The sequence below is a fragment of the Urocitellus parryii genome, chromosome 5 (assembly GCF_045843805.1).
Source record: "Urocitellus parryii isolate mUroPar1 chromosome 5, mUroPar1.hap1, whole genome shotgun sequence".
In the NCBI taxonomy this organism is placed as follows: domain Eukaryota; kingdom Metazoa; phylum Chordata; class Mammalia; order Rodentia; family Sciuridae; genus Urocitellus; species Urocitellus parryii.
Genome location: NC_135535.1, coordinates 78,115,677 through 78,137,334, shown reverse-complemented (window position 1 = coordinate 78,137,334; position 21,658 = coordinate 78,115,677). Strand labels below are relative to the sequence as shown.

The 21,658-nt window shown below is 39.2% G+C and overlaps 1 protein-coding gene and 1 non-coding gene across 6 annotated transcripts in view; both read left to right on the top strand.

Moving 5' to 3' along the window:
* Positions 1 to 21,658, top strand: part of Bicd1 (BICD cargo adaptor 1) — a 230,005-nt gene that overhangs the window by 39,388 nt on the left and 168,959 nt on the right. The window lies entirely within an intron of this gene.
* On the top strand, positions 10,437 to 10,638 carry LOC113199406 (small nucleolar RNA SNORA73 family). The gene has a single exon (XR_003302954.1). It is a non-coding gene; the product is annotated as a small nucleolar RNA SNORA73 family (small nucleolar RNA).

Below are 21,658 nucleotides of genomic sequence, written 5' to 3'. Positions count from 1 at the left end.
AAATATTTATTGCAAGGCAAGATGGATTGAAGGTCATGGTGCCAGGTACCTCTAGGCTTCTAACTGTACATGATGGTTAGTTCATGTTGGGGTAAGATCAAATAAACTTGATCAGATCCTCCCTCTGGGAGTTTGTGAGACAGAGAGATTGTACTAGAAATGCCAGGGGTGGCAGCAGGGACAGCAGAATGGAGAGCAGCAGAGCAACTGAGTCACAGCACCCTGTCTGGTGATCCATGTAGATGCGATGTTGGCTGACATCCCTACTTCTGCCTGTATATCTCCTTCCATCCCCGATTCCACTTAGCCCTTTTCTCCTTCCCAGTGGCCTTGATGGATGGTTCACGGTCCTGTGAACAGCATGTCTTTAGTTTCAGTAGTCAGCAGAGACTAGCATTTTAAAATTCCAATTCCAGCTGCCAGGGAGAGAAAAAAAATTGATGAACCTTCCTGAATTAGGTGTTTGCTGGCAACCCATAGTCCTATAACCAGGAGAAAGATTTGTGTGTATAAACAGGGTTGCTAGACACAATCCTTGGCGAGGGGAGGGGGAGATTTGAGCAATGTTAGAATAAGTTTTCCTGTTGATGGAGTTATTTTGGTTGGCATCTCATAACTTTTATTTATTTTTCTTTTAAAGAAATAAAACCTAATTAGTGTAGTAATAACACAGGCAGAGAAATACACAGCCGTGTGGGCTAGATTTGTGTAGTTTTGTTTTGCAGTGCGGGGGCTTAAATCTTCTTCTTCTTTCTTCCCTTTTTTCTTTTTACTGAGATGGGATCTCACTGAGTTTCCCAGGGCTTAGTGATCAGTTCTTTAAATACCACTTAAATTCTTCTTTTGCCAGCACCCTCTTCATGCCTGGGGGGTAAAGGCCCTCAGTCTGACCTACTGTGCTCACCATTTCTCTATGTGAGCCCTCAACTCCTGGCAGCCAGTGTTTCCTTTATCTGTCACATTTGTGCTCATTCTTATGACTTTGCTGGTTTCATTAAAGTAGTTCTTCCTTAACTCCCTCAAGACCCCATTCTCTACCAAGCCAATGAATACAACTCATAATGTTCTCCCTCACCCCCGATTTCTTTGCTTTTATCATCTCTACTGCTTATGTTATAACCCACTACTTGATTATGAACTGTCTTGTATGAATGAACTTTTTTTCTATTGAAGTAGATTTTCAGTTTCTTAAGAACAGAAAAGTCTTTGATATCCTGTATGGTAGTACTCTTTCATATTCTGATATTGTGTTAGTAAGTTTCTGTTACTGTAATAAGTACTTGAGATAAATCAAGTTAAAGAGAGGAAAAAGTTCATTTTGGCTCATGGTTCTGGAGGTTTCATTCCAGTATTGCTTGGCCCTGTTGCTTTTAGGCCCTTGGCCAGCCAGTACATTGCGGTGGGAGCATGTAGTAGAGGAAGAGGTCAGGAGCTCCAATATACCCCTCAAGGGCACATCCCGGGTGACTGAATTCCCTTCCATAGGCTCCACCTCCCAGTAGTACCATGAGATGGGGACCCAGCCTTTGACACATGGACTTTTGAGAAACACTTATTCAAACCATGGCACACATACTAAGTAATATCTGTACTAATGGATTGTTGATAAGCTTTCTATTTCATCCTATACCCGGTTAAATAGATCCCATTTCAGGCTTTCCTCGGGTTCATAACATTTTACCCCATATTGTTTCTGCAATTAGGCAGAAAAATGAGCATCTGTGAAGTCAACCTTTTTGTTTGTCTTAGTCTCAAAGGCTGCTGCTTTTTCATTAAGCTATGTTTTTTATTTTATTTTATTTTTTTTAAGCTATGTTTTTTAAAATCCAGTATCTTGAATGACATTTTCCCCAGTTAATCAACATATTTTAAAATTTGTTTAATCCATAGTGCAGATAAGGGCTTAAAAGCAAATGTGAACTAGGTCCACAGCTGTACCCCGTCATCCACCAACAGCCTCATTGCATTGTTTCAAAGGCACAAGCAATCATTTACATTCTTTATTACCCAGGGGCATTTCCAACTGTTACTGAGATGCATCCATCCCTGGAGTAACCATCTGTGAATAGTAGCACCATAAGGTAGAGAGACTAAATCTAATTAATATGCAAAAGGAGAATTTCAGCTGTCCAGCTATGGAGATTAAAATTCAAGTTCAGGCTGAGGATTTTAGCTCTTTTTTTTTTTTTTTTTAAGCATCATATCTAGTTCAAGAATTCATTGCTTTAGGATTCTCAGAAGAGGGAAATACAGCTCTCTTCTTCATTGAGATAAGAACATCTAACAGTATCATCTTTAATGTTATTGTAAAAAATTTAAACTCTACAGAGAAAGCAAGTCCTAAATGCAAGGGGATTGTGATTGTTGCTATAGAGTAGCAAAGTAGAGTCCCTTCTCTTGTATGTACATCTGCTTGAACTCCCAAATCCCCATGATACAGGAAAAAGAATGCCTTAGTTTAATATTTCAGCTGCATTAAAACACAAGAAACAATACTGGGAATAACATTTGTTGATGTATTAAGATATATTCACTTACATTAAGTGGGATTTATAACAGAGACTTAAAATTTTTAAAAAATTTCTTTGCCTTTATTATGACATGTAACCCTGAGTCATTTAAATGGTCTGCCTGGCAAGATGTCCCAAGCTTTTCCAGTGATTCCTACCCACCTGGAAATATCTAGCCATGCTGCAGACCAGCACATACTTCAGAGAGATGTTGGAGGGTGATTTATAAGTCTCTGTGGACAAATAGCATCTTTAAATATAGTGAGGTCTTGAAATAGCCCTGCTGTGGCCCATTGAGAGGGAACTCTTCTTCTGAGGTCTACCCTGATGGTTGGAAATCAAATACAGACCCTGTAAGTTTGTGACAGAAACAGATCATCAGACACTTGCAAAGAGACAACAGCAGACTTGGTCTTTTTTTTTTTTTTTTTTTTTTGCAATAAAATTGCACTTAAAAATGACTGCTCCTCTAGGGGTTTTGTGCACAGTGCTGAGGCATGCCGCATTTCTGGCAGTGGCTAGACAGCTCTCTGTGAATGGCAGGACAAACTTGTCTGTGTGTGAAATGCCTGTGCTTGTCCTGCCTTTGCCAGGGAAGACACAATGCCATAGTCTCTGCTCCCCAGCATGGCTCAGCCCCCTCTGGGATGAATTAATAAAGAGATGCAGCCAAGGCAGCCTTAGCTGGGGCTCAGGTTCCCAGGTATCACATTGCTGAGATCTCAGGACATGCTTACTGTAATTGAAGGGCTGTGCCACAGACCCTGTTGGCTCGAGATGGAGCACTCCGGGAGAACATTGCTGATCATTGTGAACAGCGTTCTGGGAGCTGTTCAGACTGAACCCCGAGATCATTTTCCCTAAATTTTCAGTTTTTTGGTGTGTGTGTTCTGGACTCCAAAACTGTTTTCTAGAGAGCCCTTACCCACCTCTCAGGTTTACATTTTTAATGATATCATGATGACCTCCCTACACTTACAGGGTGTTACCCACCACGAGCAGGGGATGTGTGCTTACAGAGCACTCGCTTAGATCAACCAGGAAAACTGCTTGTGACACAGTCCCAGAAGCAGCTTTTTTTTATTCTTCATAAATTATTTGAAAATTGCTTGTGGTCAGGCAAATTCTGGTCATGGAAAATTGTGTTGTTTTTATACACACACATATTATACATATATATTATGTATGTACAAACACATAAACATGTACATATTTAAAATATACACACAAATATGTATATATACACACACACACATATATAGGTGTATGTGAGAGATACATTTTCTTTAGTGTTTTGTGGTATGCAGTACTTTGTTTTGTTTTGCTTTTTGTAATCCTGGGGATTGAACCTAGGGCCTTGCACATGCTAGGTAAGTGCTCTACTACTGAGGTACTTTCTCAGCCCTTTTTTCTTTTGGTACTGGTGACTGAACCCAGGGACACTTAATCACTAAGCCATATCTTCAACCTTTTTTTATATTTAATTTAGAGACAGGGTCTCACTGAGTTGCCGAAGCTGGCTTTGAACTCTTGATCCTCCTGTCTCAACCTCCCAAGCTCCTGGGATTACAGGAATGTGCCACCACGCCTGGTTTTCTCAGCCCTTTTATTTACTTTGAGACAGGATCTTGCTTGGTCACCAAGGTCGGCCTCCAACTTGTGATCCTTCTGCCTCAGTCTCCAGAGTACCTGGGAATAAAGGCTTGTACCAACATGCCTGGCTATTACTGTTTTTTGTTGTATATGAGGTGCTGTATACTAGGTGTGTATGGTCATATCTCTTTATCTTAAGATTAGTACCCACTTGACAGTATTTGAGCATTAAGAATAGAGAATAAAAAATAAAAGCTCAGGACTGTGGATGGGGAGCTCAGTGGTACAGTGCTTGCCTAGCATGTGGGAGGCACTGAGTTCCATCTTTGGCACCACATAAAAATAAATAAATAAAGTTATTATGTCCATCTACTGCTAAAAATATATTTTTTAAAAAGCACAGGAAATCCTTAAATTTTAATGCTTATACAATTTCTCAAAAAGGATGGTACTATTTCATACTGAGTATATGCTACTGGCTATTATAGAAACAACAATCCTAATCCTTACACACCAAGAAATGTTTTTGTTTTGTTTGGAGGATCAAACCTGTGGCCTCCTGTATGCGAGGTCTGCACTCTACCACTAAGCTGCGTTCCCAACCCAAGAAATATTTTGTAGACAAGCAAATTCTCTGACTTGCAGCTCATTTTTCACAATTAATGAATCATTTAATCCTTACAATTATCTTATGCTCTAATTGCTATGTTTGTGTTAATAAAATCGAAAATAATTGTAAGTAATTTGCCCAAGCAACACAACCAACAAGGAGGCGGGGGTAGGACCCAGAACCTCAGACATCAAATACTGTTCTCTTTTATCCTGTGTTATATTACAAAAAGAGATGAGTAGATTCTAGTTTAGACTTTTAAATTATTTATGTCCTAAGTAGTTTACATTATGTAGCATGGTTCAGTGTTTAAAAGAATGACTTCTTAAAAATGTATGAATTTAAGTTCTGGATCTGTTATTTGCTAAGCTGTGTGAACTTGCACAAATTACTTAACATCTCTGTGCCTCAGTTTTCCCATTTGTAAACTATGTATGTTAATAATACATACCAAATTCATAGTCTTACATTATTTATCTGTCTGCCTACACAAATGTATACATAATTTTCCATCCTACTCTCTTGAAATATATAATAGAATGTGTATAAACACACACACACACACACACACATACACACACACACACTTACACTGTAGGGAAGACATTTGGCAATGTTAGGAGACAGTTTTGTTGTCACAGTTGAGGGCTGTTATTGGCATCTAGTGTGTAGAGGTCAGAGGTGCAGCTGAATGTGCTACAAAGTCCAGGACGGTCCTCCCCAAAGCAAAGAATACCTGGCTTAATACGTAAATAGTGCTGAGATTGATTATCCCTGGATTAGTATAAATCAGCTATCGCCAATGTGAATATATACCTCTGTGTATGCAGAATAAGGTTTCTGTGTCACACACACACTGCAGGACACACAGAGACATAACTAACTGAGTTAGTAAATAAAAAACAATTTGAACTGTTCTCTAGAATATAATTATTGGAATCTATGTTAGTTACACTTATTTTTTCTAAATCAAAGGCCTGATAGATTTATAGGTTTAAAACACAGCAGACAAAATTGGCACAAATTTTGAAAGTATTAGGAATTGATTCAGGACATGAAATTCTTAGAAACATTCTTACCTTATAATTGAATCCAGGGTCTTATTTTCAGAGATAGGTACCTGATCCTTGCCTCTCTACATCGATTTGGATTTCACTTTTTTTTTTTTTGCATAGCCTTTTTGTAGGATCCTTTACATAAAGATGCAAATGTTAATGCATTGACCTTCTCTTGAAGGGACAGAAAAGTGGTAGGAGGATCTACAGCAATATTGTTATCATTATTTTTGGGTAGTTTGAATTCGCAGATTTTCAGACCCATTCCTACACATTTTAGAGACCTGGGGCAAGAGCCCCAGCCTCTGTCTAAATATTAAAAAAGTGTTTCATCAAGGGGCCCCCTCCCCCTTCTGCTTCTTCTGGAAGTAACAGGTTCCCTGTGGGGTGGTACCAAGGGCCACCTGACCCCACATCTCCTTGCCACCATTCCTTTAAAACTCTTAGCACCACAACTCATTTCCAAGGTATTGCAAATGTGTAACAATTTACCAGCATTATAGGTTAAGATATGTTTTGGTGATAGGGTACTTTTCCTATTTAATATTTGGGAAAGTATTTTCAGAATGCAATACTATTAGTGAATGTTTGGAAGACCATGGGTTTGTAAGTTGGAGCCATCCCTGCTCAGCTATATTAACAGTGGACCAGCATCTTACCATCTGGGGTCACTAGGACCCTGAGAACCTCAGAGGAGGCTGGGGTCTTTAATTCAATAAGTCAGATATGACACGGTGTATTTAATTTTAATCTTACTATTAATTATTGAGCACCTTCCTGTAGGCTAAGAGTTGAAGTGGTTAAAGTGTGGGCTTTGGAATTTGTCTGCCTGCTTTTAGATCCCAGCCTCCTTACTCCCTACTAGAATGTGACCTTGGACAAATTACTTAACTTATCCCATGACTCAGTTTCCAGAAATGAATGGGGGGGGTGGAAAGCCATTGTGCAGCATCCTAAGGTTTTTGTAAGAATTCATACATAGGAAGGACACTCCTGGCATATGATGAGCAAAAAAAAAAAAAAAAAAAAAAAGAAAAAAATAGCTGTTCTTTTTCTCTGAACTCTAAAGGTGGCAGAGTTGGTCCCTCTTCTGAATGTAGTATATGCACTTTATTTGGGGCCAGACTTCTGCTACTGTCATGAATCCTGCTTCCTTTTCTGCACTTTCACCCTGTGAAAAGTGTTGGAACCTCAGTTACACCATGTGGTGTCCCATCCTGTTCCCACCTCTTCATTCCTTCTGGCATATGAGCCAGTCAGAGGTATCTTTGATTTCCTAAGGTATTATAGAACACTTGCCACTCCTGAGAATGCTTTAAAAAAATACGTGTCAGCTGGGCACAGTGGCAGGCACCTGCCCAGCAGCTCGGGAGGCTGAGGCAGAAGGATCACAAGTTCAAAGTCAGCCTCATTAACTTAGCCAGGCCCTAAGCAACTTAGTAAGACCCTGTCTCAAAACAAAAAATAAAAAGGGTTGGGATATGGCTCAGTGGTTAAGAACCCCTGAGTTCAATCCCTGATACCCACCCCCACCAAAAAAAAAAAAAAAAAAAAAAAAAAAAAAAGCTTGTTGAATGAATGAATGGAAGAACAGGACCCATTTGTAGGTTGTTCACATTCCGTCACACAAGTTTGGCTTACCAGTTCCTGGCATATTATAGTCCAGCTGCTAGGGTGTGTAGGCAATGATGTGCATTTTTGAGAAGCCTGGTAGGACCGTAGGGGGGGATACCATTTGCTGTTTAGGCAAAATGACACCAAAAAATGACTGGAAAAGAGGAAAGCTCTAGAGAGCGTAGTGGTATGGAGCTATTAAACAGACATGCCGCACCTCCTGGTAGCCCTTAAAGGTATCTGTGTAGCATCAGGTACAATAACCGTGTCCTCCTAATCCCGTGTAGCTCCAGTCAGAGTTGTCCCTCATCTATCTGTCAGTGCAGCACCAACCACAGGACTCATAAAAGCCTGTCTGTGGCGAGGAGTGTGCAGGGAGAATCCGTTCACCAGCAGGTGGGAATCTGTAGCTGTCATGCTGCACTATTTGCTGTGCCTCCAGCATGACTGGGGCTTTGTGTCTCCAAGTGAAAGTCTCCACTTAACCCACCCCTTGACTGGGTCTCTGGCTTGGATCCTGCCTGTTTCTCTGGTGCTTTCCGGAGAGGAAAGAGAGCATTTATTTTCCATCCATAGTTGAGTTTCTCCTACAGAAGAAAAAAAAAAATCCGCCTGCTTTGGACACAGTCTCCTTGTTTAGGATGGGTTGGACCTGACAGCCAGAGGTTCAAATCCAGACTCTCCCATTCCTAGTTGTGTCACTCTCTGCAAGTATTTTGTTCCCTGGGTCTCAGATTGCTCACCCACAATAATGTCCATTGGTTATGAGTTTAGATAATATGTGCATTTGTCACATACTTAGCTTGTGCCGTAGTCTGGCCCATACTCATATTCAACACATAGTAGCTACTCTCCCTCCCACAGCCATGTCCCAGATCCTGGCTTAGCTCACTCTGGGTATTATCCCCTTTTGGAACCAAGCCCCCCTTTACCAGGCAGCTTTGCCTAATCCCTCAGAGAGGAGTGCACAGTGAGGAGGCTCTCTCCTGGTGTGCCTTCCTCTGCCCTTTGGATAAGATTTTGTAATTCCTCGTATTGTTATGTCTTATTTTTAAAAATCTTACATAACTATGATAATTTGTTGTATACTTTAGAAGTATTTTAATAAAAATTGTTAAAATGAAAGTAATCATTCTTGGAAAGGCAGTGTTTATCTTGAAAATAGAAGTGCCTCATTAAAAAAATATGGAAAATCAGGAAGAAAGAGAATGTTTCTATATGAAGTTTGGGTACCATGAGCTTACTCAAATTACTTTTAACTTTTGTAATTTGGTATGGAAATCTGAATCATCTTGAAGTAGTGGTGCCATTTGATATTGCTTTTGTGTTTTGGAGTCATTTGTTCATGCAACAGTTTAGGGTTTATTATGTATAAAGTACTGTTAATGTTGAAACATATTTGTGTAGTATTTAATTTCAGATATCTTATCCACACATATATTCATCTACGTGTTTTCCTTTTTGTATACAACCAGAGATATGAAAAATTGTGCTCTGTATGTGTAATGAAAAGTGTAATGCATTCCGCTGTCATATATAAATAAAAAAATATTTACAGAATAAAAGAAAGTTAAAACAAATGAAAGTAGGTAAAATTTCAGTTGTACTTAGGTTCTGAGTTTGCTTTTATTTGCAGCTAAGACTACAGTATAACTTTATAACTGTCTAACATTTTTTAAAGCATTTTTACAGACGAGGTTAACTGTTTGGCTCTATGAGCAATACCCATATCATCTGTCTGAAAGCTGTAATGACACAATAATATCTATTACTGCCCATAATCAGATAAAAAAAAGATTTAGATGTCATGATGTCTTCAAACTCCCCTAAATCCAGTCTTTAACATGACCTTCTAAGCCCCCCAGTGGGTAAAAACTCTGAGCCTGCAAACACCCTTTGCCAGTCATTACCCATCATAATGCTGAGTAGTAATCCCTCCAAGCTGAGAGATGGCGTACTGTGAGAACAAATGAAGGGAGCTCACCCTAGAAAGAACATTAGTGCAATCAATACGATTCAGCCAGAGACCCGCGCTCCATTAGCGGTGTGTCAATATGACTAATTATTTTCCTCAGCACTGATGTCATGATCGCCTTTCCCCCCTTCATCTTTAGGAGGGAATAGTTTTGCTTACCGTAATTGTTGAATGGTAGCCATGGCCAGAGGAGTCTTCCTGGACGTTTTGCATTGTCATCATTACTGGTTTCTTTGATATATGAATTCCTGACTGTAACTTGCCTTCATTTGGAGGTTAAAATTGATCAGCTGGACTAAATGTTCAATAAGTTATGAATTCTAGAAATTCCTGATGGTTTCTACTGCCCAGGGTGAAATGAAAGCATGTGGAACTTTAAGAGTAATCAGAGTGTAAAGATAATCAGAGATTGGATTTCTATAATTATTTTGTTAATTTCTGCTCCCTCAACTAGGTTGTAAGCTCCTAAAGTACAGGAACAAGTATATTTTGTCACTGTATTCCCATCACCTTGTACTGTATAGTGCGGGGTCAGTAAAAGGCTCTGGATAAGTATTTTTTAAAAATGATCTTGTACCTTTTCATGAATTTTTGCTCAAGTGTCTAAAGCTCCCAGGTTTAGAACTGTACTACCACTACTGTAGCAAAACATTTGGCTCATGCTGGAAAAAAGGAGATCATTAGGAAGAAGTTGGGATAGATGCTGAGCACCAATCTACTATTCTGCCTCCTTTACATCCCATTGTCAGTCTTGGGAAGGGTGTTGTTTTTCCAGTATCGCAAATGATTTGACATGTATAAGTGACATAGGATAGTAGTTATGTGCATGGGATCCACTCATGATATTTGATGCCAAATCCTCTATGTGAACTAATTTCCACATCTGTAAAGTGGACATTGTCTTTCTTCAGAATCTAACTTTGAGGAATAAATGAGAGATAGAGTATGATATGCTTAGTAAAGTGCTTGGCAAGTGGTAAGGGATCAATATGTGTTAGCTATTGTAATTCTAACCCTTCTTCGCTTTTTGACTTCTTGTTTGGAAATGGAGATGCTTTAATTAAAAAATAAAATCTGATCCAACATGGATACCCCAGGAAGTCACTCTCCCTGGCCCTTGTCCAAGTGGCACAGGGGAACACAGGGCTCTGCTCCATGATGTCCAGGCCCTTTCACAGCATTGGAGATGAAGCTGGCTCTGTGTGTACACCTGCATATTCCTAAAACTTCTCAGAATCCTGTGGTCAGGGACCCAGAAGATAAACCAAGCAGAAAACATGGTCTAGAATATTAAGGTTTTTAATTAGACTAAGCTCTTTAAGAATCTAGTCTTTATTTATTTATTTACTATTTTTTTTGTGTGTGTGTGGTTCTGGAGATTGAATCTAGTACCTTGTGCATGTTATGCAAGTGTTCTACCACTGAGTTACACCCTAGCCCAAGAATCCAATCTTCAAAAAATTAGGAAAAATTTTGAAACTTCATAGGTTTAAATTCTAAATTTAATGTATTTATTTGGAAAGAGTAGCCTGAAATTTCATGAATGTTTCTTGCAAATGTAGAATTATGTAGCAAGGGTCTTGGGTCTTGAGAATTGTTGCGATATTTTTATCTGCTTTTTATTAGCACTATACCTAAGCAATCAGAAATTGAGATTGATTTTCATTATAGTAGATTTTAATATGAGTGTAACAAATTACGTTGTTTAATTCTTCCTGGCTCTTTTTATTCATTCTTGAAGTAACTGAAGATTTATTATGTACCAGGAGCTGAGGTGGGAAGATAATCCTGTATGAAATTGAATGATATAGATTCTTTATGTAATAATATTTTTATTATAAATTAATACTTCTTATAGAGAATTTAACAATAAGAAAGTATGTAGAGAATAATATCAAGTCACCTATAATCACAGAATTATACAGAGAGCTGTTGTTGACAAAATGATAGTTTTCTTTTTTTTCCTATTTTTACTTTAAAAAATTAGTATCATCAAATACTCATGTGTCCCTTTATAAATCCTACATCCCTTCTTCTGAGTTAGAGTCATGAGACTAAGATTCACTCCAGGTCCGGGACAGTTTCACCAGTGCTTTTTGCAGGCAGCGGAAACAGTGCATTTGCTTTGTTCCTTTTCCTTCCCGTGGAAATGAACTTGGAGGTGGTATATTCAAGATGGCACAGTTATGAAATGGAGGAGGTACTTTCACGTTTATCGGAGAGAAATAAACATGTTGAGTTAAATCATTGAGAGTTTCAGATTTGCCTGTTGTAGCAGCCTCTGTTAATTAGCCTGATAACTCGAAAAACTCATCTCGTTTACCAATGGTATTGATCAGAATATATAGTACAAGAGTGAGACTAAAGAAAGTTTACCACCACGGCATCTGTCTTTGTCTCTTTCTCTTTTTTATCAACATCAATCTAGTCAATATTTTAGACTGAGAAATTCTCATCAAATGGAGGAAAGTGAATGGACTGGGAGAATTCTCTGCTGTTAAATGGAACTTCATTGTGTTTGTTGCAAAGGCAATTAGTATAATTAGAGAAAGCCAAATATGACCTGTCCCTCTGTTTCTTTTCCTTAGTGGTGAGGGTCAAAGGGGAGTACTGCAGCCTGGATTCAGAAATCCTTTCAGTAGCACATTGATAGTTAAAGAGAAAGACAGATTGTTCTTCAAGGATCTCAAAGGACAAAAGTGAATCCATTAACACTCTAGGAAACAATCTGACTATTGGGAGAAAATTCAAGACCTTCTAAAATGGATTTTAGAAGGTCACAGGAGCCAATTGTCAGCATTTGTGTTCTCCGTCAAAATTGTTTTAATTGAGCTCTGTAACAACTGTGCGTTCTGACAGTGGGGTGAAATGGCAGGTCTGGGGCTCTAGGGGTGAAATTAGCTGATGTGGTCCTGCCTTTGCTGCAGCAAAGGGAAGTCTCTTGGGAAAGATCTAGAAGGGACCATAAGTTGGATAGAGTATTCCTTGAGACTCTGAAGTTTATATTAGAGCTCAGAGGAATTGCAACAAAGATAATTAGGTTCATGAGGATTAAATGCAATATTATGAGAGGAAACGCTAGAACAACTGGAAGAGATGTTGAAAAGAGACTCTAGCGTTTACTTAAGTTTGGATTTATATGAACGTATTTGAGTGGATGTTCTGTAAAAAGTTCATTTGTTGGGGGCTGGGGCCATAGCTCAGTGGTAGAGCTTGCTTAGCACATGTGAGACACTGGGTTCGAGTCTCAGCACCATATATAAATGAATAAATAAAAAAAAAAAGGTCCATTGACAACTAAAATATATTTTTTAAAAAATTAATTTGTCAGAAAGATTTGGATTAATGATAAGACCGCCTCAGTCTTGCCTTAAACTAATTTACAACTTGACTGGTGGGAAGATATGTGAGGACTCATCTGTTCAAAAAAACAGCACAATAAAAAGCATTGTAAGATACCTCAAAACTATAGAGAAATACATACATGTGGACCTGGTCAGAAACCTTGAAGGGGCTCTTCATAAATGGAAAGTTGTAGATGATCTCAGTTGAGGTGTTTCTGTGAATTATGAAGGCCCATCTCAATGAATGGACTAGGTTAATATGACTATGAGGTTTCAAACACTGTTAAGAGATTTTTATTAAACTGCTATTTTGTCCCTCCCTCCCCCAAGACATTTGGCAGTGTGTAGAGACATTTTAGATTGTCACGACAGGGAAGCACTACTGACCTCTAGTGGGTGGAGGCCAGGGATGCTGTTAAACAGAGGTTTCATTGGATGGTCTCCACAAAGAATTCCCTGACCTCCTATAGTGCTGAGGCCAAGAAACCTTCAGGTCAAATAAGCTAGGGAAGCTGTATTTAAATGAAAAAAGAGAGAAACCTGGAGAAAATAAAACTAGCAACAGTTGTTATCTCTACCAAGCACAGAGCCCGAGACAGACTGAAGAAAGGGTGTCTGCCTTACTGAGATTATAGGATCAGCAATCCTGAGTCCTAGTTTGCATCCTGACTGGGGGCAAGTTCTAGACCCTACTAAAGCCTCAGTTACCAAAACTGAGAATCATAATGACAACAACAGTACCTGCCTTATAGACTTTGGGGAATATCAAATAAGAAATAGAAATAAATTCATATCATATTGCTTGATAATCTTTAAATGCCCAATTGGTAACTACACTCAGCATAGAAATAAAATGGAAAAGATGTAAACCAAACTGTTTGTATTGCTTATCACAGACCCTTGATTGTATTCAAAATGTTTTCACCATAGCGTGTATTACTTTTATAATAAGAAAATGACAAATTTTTTTTTTACATCAATTCAAAAGGAAGCTGTGGATTGCATATCATCAATTCTAAATGTTCTGTTTTCCACAGTCAAGTTGAGGTTGTCCCAGTAACAAAATAATCAGATATTTCAGCCAGTCCCTAATCCATGAATGTGTGGAAAGCTGCTTCTCTCTGTCACTAGAAGGAGGTAAAATGCTTGTTAATATTCTGTTATAGCAAAAACAATGGAGTATTTATGATGGACTGGAGAATGGATTATAGGATTTGGTTTTGCTGTAGCTATTCACATATATTTGTGTTTTGTTTGATCTTGTAACATTATTTCTCTTTCAATGGGCATGTAGCAATTTTATGCTTAAAGTTATTCTTACTTGACAGGGATTTATCTACTGTCAGTTCCTATGAGTAAGGAAACCCAGAGGCACTGTTTCCTATTGGTTAAAACATAGACTCTGGAGCTAGGCTTCCCTGTGACAAATCCCAGCTCTACCACTCAAAGCCTTTTGACCTGGGGAAGTTACTTTATTTCCTTGTGATTTGGTTTCCTCCTCTTTGAAAAGGGAGAAATAATGCCCTTAAAAGGTAACATAAAAGTTAAAAGGAGACAGCATGAATATCATCCTTAAACAATGCCTGGTTTCTAACATATCCTCCGTAAGTGCTGGTTGCTATTATTTGAAGGCTGATTTTTTTTTTTTTTAACACATCACACAGAAGAAAGACACAGCATTAACTTTGATAAAACAAAAATTAATTTTGGTAGCCATTCTCCAACATGTAGATAAGAAACACCAGACAGCTCTCTATTTACTTAGTTCTATTTTAATTAAGCCAGTTTTATCAGATTGAATTCTATGGTTTATTCATGCTGCTGATTACACAAGAAGATCATGGTGTTTAGATCTACCAGCTAAGGCATGACCATAGCTTTTCCAAGTTGTAGTTTCTCATAAAACACTTTCTTCACTTCCTACTGTTCCTCACTCCCATATGTGTTTCTATCATGGAATAGCCTGAGAAAGTGTTATCAGAGTCCTAGGCCAGAGGCCCGGCTCTGCGGGTCCCAACAAATCAGGTCTAGCCACTCACTCCAAAAAACAAAAAGTGTAATGGTGAAAAGCAGGAAAGGAACTTGAATCAGCACAGCCAGCTGGAGAGATGAGAGAGATCTAGTGTCTCAGCCTTGTCTTTTGAGGGCATGCTGACATGAGCTTTAGGTTGGAAGAGAAGAAGAATTGGGGCTGGGGCAAAGGTCTGCATAATTAAGCAGTTTTGGTCAGACTGTGGTCTGGCTGATCGTTATGTCAGTTCTGGTCACACACAGTCTACAGGGGTCAAGGAAGTAGCCACTGCTCAGGGGGTAATTTTCATTGCTCCACAGGAAATTTCCCATCAGATCTGTGATCCTGGAAGGGGATGATTGCTCTCAGGGGAGGCAGCTTCATCATGGGTTGATCTGCCTGCAAGCCTCACCATTCCTGGAAGGTGGGCAATGCCTGAAGACTTCTGTGCTCCACCCCAGGGGTCTGGAACAAGATGTCAGAGCTGTCAGTGGACAGTCTGCTGAAAATCTGCCTTAGCTATTCTTCTTCTGGTGTCTTCAGCCTTGAAGGGGGAGGATGACCAGCTCTGGATGAACACTCCTTAAATGGTTAACATGCCCACATGCAGAGTTGAGCAGGAATCTGATCCAAAGTTTAAAGTAATAAAGAAAATAGGTAAAAGTGAAGACGGAGATGCCATGCTTGAGCCTGCTTTTAATGACCCTCTGGGCATCCGCAGGCCCAAATACAGAGTCTGTACTTTAGCAAAAATGGTCTCTAAGTCCCTCTTATAAAAGTACAATTCTTTTTTAAAAATATGTTCTTTTTAGTTATACTTAACAGTAGATTTTTTTTGGGGGGGGTGCTGGGAATTGAACCCAGGACCTTGTGCATGCGAGGCAAGCACTGTACCAGCTGAGCTATATCCCTAGCCCGGTAGAATGTGTTTTGACATAGCATACATGTATGGAGTATTACTTCCCATTTTTGTAAAAGCACAATTCGGTGGAATAGGTGGTGGAAGAGCCAGGGGTTCAGAGGTCCCTGTTTTTCTGGTGCAGTTTCTTGTTCCTTGTCTGCTCCCAGGGTGAGATGTGGTAAATGAACTTTCACTTGAAGGGTCTCAGTTCAGGACTGAGGAGCCAGGCCCCACGAGGGTCCAGGGCAAGAGTGGAAGCTGGCTGCTCAGGGGTGCTTCTGTCTTGGTCTTTGAGGGAAGAGAATGGGAGGTTTGTAGGAGTCTTTGAGACTGAGGTGAGAACAGTTACCTGACATTACTGATAGGAACCAGCAAGTCATAACAGTGGCCAATCGCTGGCAATATTTGTGCTGAAAAGTCTTCAGACCCAAACTGCCTGAGATGTTCAACAATGTAGAAACTATGCACATGAACCAAACTGTTAGTCTAGTCCTGTGTGGATCCAAAATAGATTCCTGAGAAAAATTCTGACCTGTGTCCATCTGCTCTGAGGAGATAGAGCAGCCTTGCCCCTGGATATGATTCCTAGTCAGGACTTTAATTTCCATGGTGAATGTGGGCTTAATGATTTATTTTCCCTTCCAGGCTCTCATGGGGATTTACCTGGAACTGTTGATTTTCTCATAAAATGTTCAACTGAAAAAAATTATTTTCAAGAAAAATAATCTATAAAATAATATTTACTCTGATGCTTGGCACAATGAATATTTATTGTATTGTTGAGTCTATACTAAGTATTTCAAAGTTTATTTTCTAGGTTAATGGCTTCTGAACTCTGTGACAGAAGCCTTTGAGGTCCTTGGGGGAGGGAAGACAATAAAAGGAGGGAAAGGTCCAACTTTGCCTTGATCTGTTTTATATACTTGACTTCTCTAGAAGGTTCTCTCTGAAGAAAAGTTTTCTTTGTTAACCACAGAGAAAACCACTTCTTCTGACAAATAACATTTGTGTGTACGTGTGGTGTGTGTGTGGTATGTATGTGGTATGTGTGGGGGACTGGGGACCAAACCCAGGGCCTTGTGTGTGCTAAGCACATGCTTCACCACTGAGCTACATCCCTGTCCCTGCAAATGACTTGTCATCCTGAGATCACCCAGGTCACTGGACAACTTCCATTGTAAAAGCCACTCATGTTGCTTTACTGTCCTAAAGAAATACCTTCACCAAATTTGTTGAACTATTCCTTTATAGTATAGTGAAGGTTCAGACAAGAATGGCCTCTCACTGTGCAACCATAGAATATGGATCCTTTTGATCTGTGTTCCACACACAGGGCTCCCCATCAAGCATCTTTCTGAGTTCAGTCCTAAGAAAAATCTTATTTCACTGGAGAATAATTTCCCTTCTCTGACAATGTGAAGTATACAGAGAAGTGTATTTTATTTTCAGCTTTTCCTTAGAGGTCCTGAAAAATCCTAAGCTAAGTTTTCTGCTCATCACAGAAATGGTATTGACTTTCAGGGGTTGGAATGTTTATTTTCTCTCTTCCTTATCTATTTCCACCTATTTTTACCATTTTGCCTCCGCTTTATTTTATATGCCTCTTTGTGAGCTGCCTCCAGTGCTTCTTGGAATAGGGTAGGATGTAAGTTCAATAAATAAAAGATGTCTAAACCACTTATGGAGAAGGTCCTCTTGGGACACAGCCGAAACATTACTGATAGAAAGGGACCTGGCTCCCACCTTCTACAGGAGTACAGTTTTCTCATTTCTTCTCATTGTGCTTTAGTCTTTAAAGGTTGTAGGATTGTAGGTAGCATATTAGAAGGCTGATGGATCTATATTTATAGCAGGTGAAGTCCTATTTACAAAATGTCACCCTAACGAACTTTAGAGTTACTGCTTACTTGGGCTGGCATAATATTGTGTGAGCAAAATTTCCCAAAGGGTATTATCAGTTTGAACAGAGATTAGTGGATCACTGAATTTTAGGATTTCAAGTGACACTAGAGATCACCTGGCTCAGTGATTCTCAACCAGGGAGATGTTTGTTAATGTCTGGAGACATGTGGTTGTCACAACTGCTGCTGGCATCTAGGGGTAGAGACCAGGGATGCTGCTAAGCATCCTAAGAGCCCCAGGGAGCCCCCACACCAAAGTGGTGATGCTTCTGGGGTTGGAAACCCTGAGCCAGACCAATTCCATAGTACTTCAGATAGACTGAAATCCAGAGTTTAAATGACCTGTCCTTCCAATATAAGATCAAAAATATAATTACCCAGATTCATCCTTTAAATAATGAAATGATGAAAAATCTCCCTTTAAGATTGACAAGAAGGCAAAGACCTCTGCCTTGGAGAGCTGTATGTGGCAGCCCTGTCGGAGTCGGGCATGGCTGCTGAACTTATTTGGCCCTGTGGAATGTGAACAGCCTCAACATATGTCTCTTTCAGGTGGGAGCCTTAGACGCACCTGTTTGATGTGTCATTCTGCCTCTCTCTGCCAGCGTGGCCTGCAGTGTTCCAGAGAGAGGCAGCCACAGCTGCTCCATGTCGGGGACATGCTGGGAATTGGAAATAGCCTTTTACTGCTGCTTTTAAAATGTATTCACGTTATCAACTAGGACCCTAGGGTGTGTGACATACAGGGCTGGGCGGCTGAGCAAGATTTTGTTGCTTTCCTTTCCGTTGTACCTTAAGATCTGCAGGTGCAGCCTTCAATTCTTGCTCCTTCTGTGGTTACCTCAGTCGGGGCCCTTTTTGTTCACGCCATCTGGAGCGCATGGTAAGGCTTCTGCTGTGGTCCTGCTATGACTGAGATAGGAATACGAGAGCTTTCCCTTTTTGTGATTTGTTATTTACATTTTTAAAATTATAGTCCTGAAATAGCTTGAGCATTAGACAGCAAGACAGAATTTTCCTTCCCTTCTCCTGTCTTTTTTTTCCTCTCTTCTTTTTATATTTGCTTCTACCCAGGACTGGGCACCAACACACAGATGGCCAGCTGGCTTTTATCTACCTATCTATGTGGAAGTCTAGAATGATCCATTACCCGAAGAGGAGGGAGTAGGTGCTAGTGATGTGGTACTGGAGTTAACAAGCAGCTAAGTGTTTTGGGAACGGGGTGGCTGGTTTGGTTTTATTCTAGGTACTGTTTATAGGGAATGAAAGAGGAGGTTCCTTCTCTCAAAAACCTTGGAGTCTTGCAAGGAAATGTACTCATAAGCAAGCTATTCTGCCTCCTTACTTGTAAATTCACACTTGAATCTCTGATCGTGACACTTCAGTGGTGAGGAAATCACCCTCTGAGACCAAAGGCAGTAAGAGAACAGAGTCCAGAGCTTTGTCTTGGGGGCTTACGGGAGAGCTAGCTGAGGTTACTTTCTCTTCCACTCCCTACCTGCCATTGGTCCTTGCCATACTTTAGGTGTCTTTTAAAGGTGTGAAGAACTCCCAGGACTCAGGCCTCTTTTATCTTGTTCCTGTATAGAAAAGTCTGATGGGTTCCATCCTCCAGGGAATATTATGAATGACTGCTGTTATTCTCAGGAGGGTCTGACAGGTAGGCTGCACATGCTCTCATTTCCTATGTGCTTACCATGGGCCACACACAGTTCCAGTATTGGGAATCCACTGCTAAATGAGGCAAGGTCTTTTCTCTCTTTTTTAAAAAAAATTTTTTTAAACATTCTTTTAGTTATTGGTAAATCTTTTATTTTATTTATTTATACACAGTGCTGAGAATCAAACCCAATGCCTCACACATGCCAGGCAAGTGTGCTACTGCTGAGTCCCAGCCCCAGTCTTTTCTCTTAAGGTACTTACATTCTCAATATTAATTCTCACCCCATATCATGCCCTAGGTAGGCCAAGCCATCCTCCGTTCTCCTTCTCATCTTTTTTTTTTTTTTTTTTCCCTTCTCATCTTTGAGTAGGCCTTGTTGACTTGTTAAGCCAACATCATCAGCTTATCAGGCATCAGCATAACTAATACCCATAGTACAAAATGCCTAATCCACCCCGCCCCAGCTCCCAGCTGGCTGGCCAGGGTCCTTCTTTGCTCAGATAGAGAGCTGGTGACCACCCTCAGTTGGGTGCCTGCTGGGTACTCAGTTCCACTTGGGGAAGCTCCGTCCTGCTTACCCGACTGGCTGCTTACCCTGCCTGTGTGGAAGGCACTTGCCTCTCCACTGTCCATGAGAGCTGCAGTTTACCTTAGCCTCTGGGAAACCTTTTCTAAAAAAGAGAAAAAAGAACTTTTAGAGTCATGCTTACCTAGTATTAACTTCTAAAGGAATATGGAATCTTTAGGAATTGTTTTTTTTTTCCCCCACAAATAGGCTGTTATTGAGATTTCTAGAAATTATTTTCAGATGAAAACAAAAAACAGAACAAAACAAAAACTAGTCTGCCTCTTCCCACAGAATTCTAAAACAGCTTCCACATAATGATCGTGAACATACTTTAATGTTGTTTGTGGCAGAAATAAAAATGCATCATCACATTTTTTCTTTTGAGTAGTTCATTGTTTTCCCCATGAATTCATAGGAGTTCTTTGTCTATTTGTGAATATTTTTACTTTGTCTATTTTGAAAATAGTTTTTCCTTCTGTACCGTTTTTTTCTCTATTTACATACCTTTTTATTTTCTTATAAGAATGTAAGATGCCTACACAAAGGTGCCTACACAAGTTCATTTCCTGTTGTATACAAAAATGTGTATCAAATCCCTCAATTATATAAATATTCCTAACTTTCTTCTAAAGTTTTAAATTCCATTTTCCAGTTAAAGTTCTTTTTTTTTTTCCCCCAGTTAAAGTGGAATGATTATTTTCTTGTAGTGGGATAACCAGTTGTGTCAACATTATTCACTATCTTGCCCTGTGAAATGAATCACTAGCTCTGTTTCTATTCAATCTTTTCCCAGATTTTCTGTTTTACTCCACTGATCTATTTACAGGCCAGTGTTGTAATGTTTGAAGGCACTGTCTTTAACAGAAATTTTATTTTATTATTATGTTTTTATTTTTGGTACTGGGGATTGTACCCAGGGGCACTTTACCTTTAAGCTACATCCCAGACCTTTAATTTTTTTTATTTTTTAAATTTTAAGATAGGATCTCATTAAGTTGCTGAGTCTGGCCTTGAACTTGTAGTGGTTTGGCCTTGGCCTCCTGAGTCACCGGGATTGCAGGAATGCACCACTCTGCCTGGATTTTAATGGAAATTTTAAAATAGTAAGCTTTCTTATTGTTTTAAAATAGCTTTCTGGGTTATTTCTAGATTTTTATTTTTTAACAAATGAAATCATTTAGCTCCAAAACCTCACTGGGAATATAAATGGAATGAAATCTTCTGATTCACCATCATGGAATGTATTTACATTTATTCAAATCTTCTTCTTTGATTTTTAAAAATATGAGAACACTGTAACTATAATGTTCTTCATGTAGGATGTGTTCCTCTCCTCATATTTTATAGGACTTTTTTTGTAATGGAAAAAAATGGAAATTTCCCTTTTTACCTGGTTATTATTATTATAAAGAAAAGTTATGATTTTACTTGAACCTTTATAGCATTTAATATGTGCAAGGATTTGTAGTTGATTTTTGGCATTTGTTTCTTCTTATGAATGTAAGAAGAGGTTGATCATGTTTGCCTTGCTTATTGTTTTATCCCCAGCATTCTAGCAGGTCTAGTGAATGAATGAATGATTGAATAAAAGATATCTTAAAAAGAGTTAGAGATGACATTCAATAATTTTCTTTATTTTCCCTTTCCTATCTTTTTTCCTGTGTTTTTAACTCATACCAAGCTTTAACATCCTTAGATTACTGCAGCAAATAAGGTGGGTAGTTCCTTCAGTTTTTTCTTTAACTTAAAAAACAACAACAACTTTATTAAAGACTATTGTATGTATCTTTAAAAAACCCCACTTTAAATACTTAAGAAGCATACAGTTAAATAATTTTTATTTATTTTATTCAGTGGTACAACCATAACTGTATATCAGATTGAGAATATCTCATTTCCCTAAGATCTCTGAT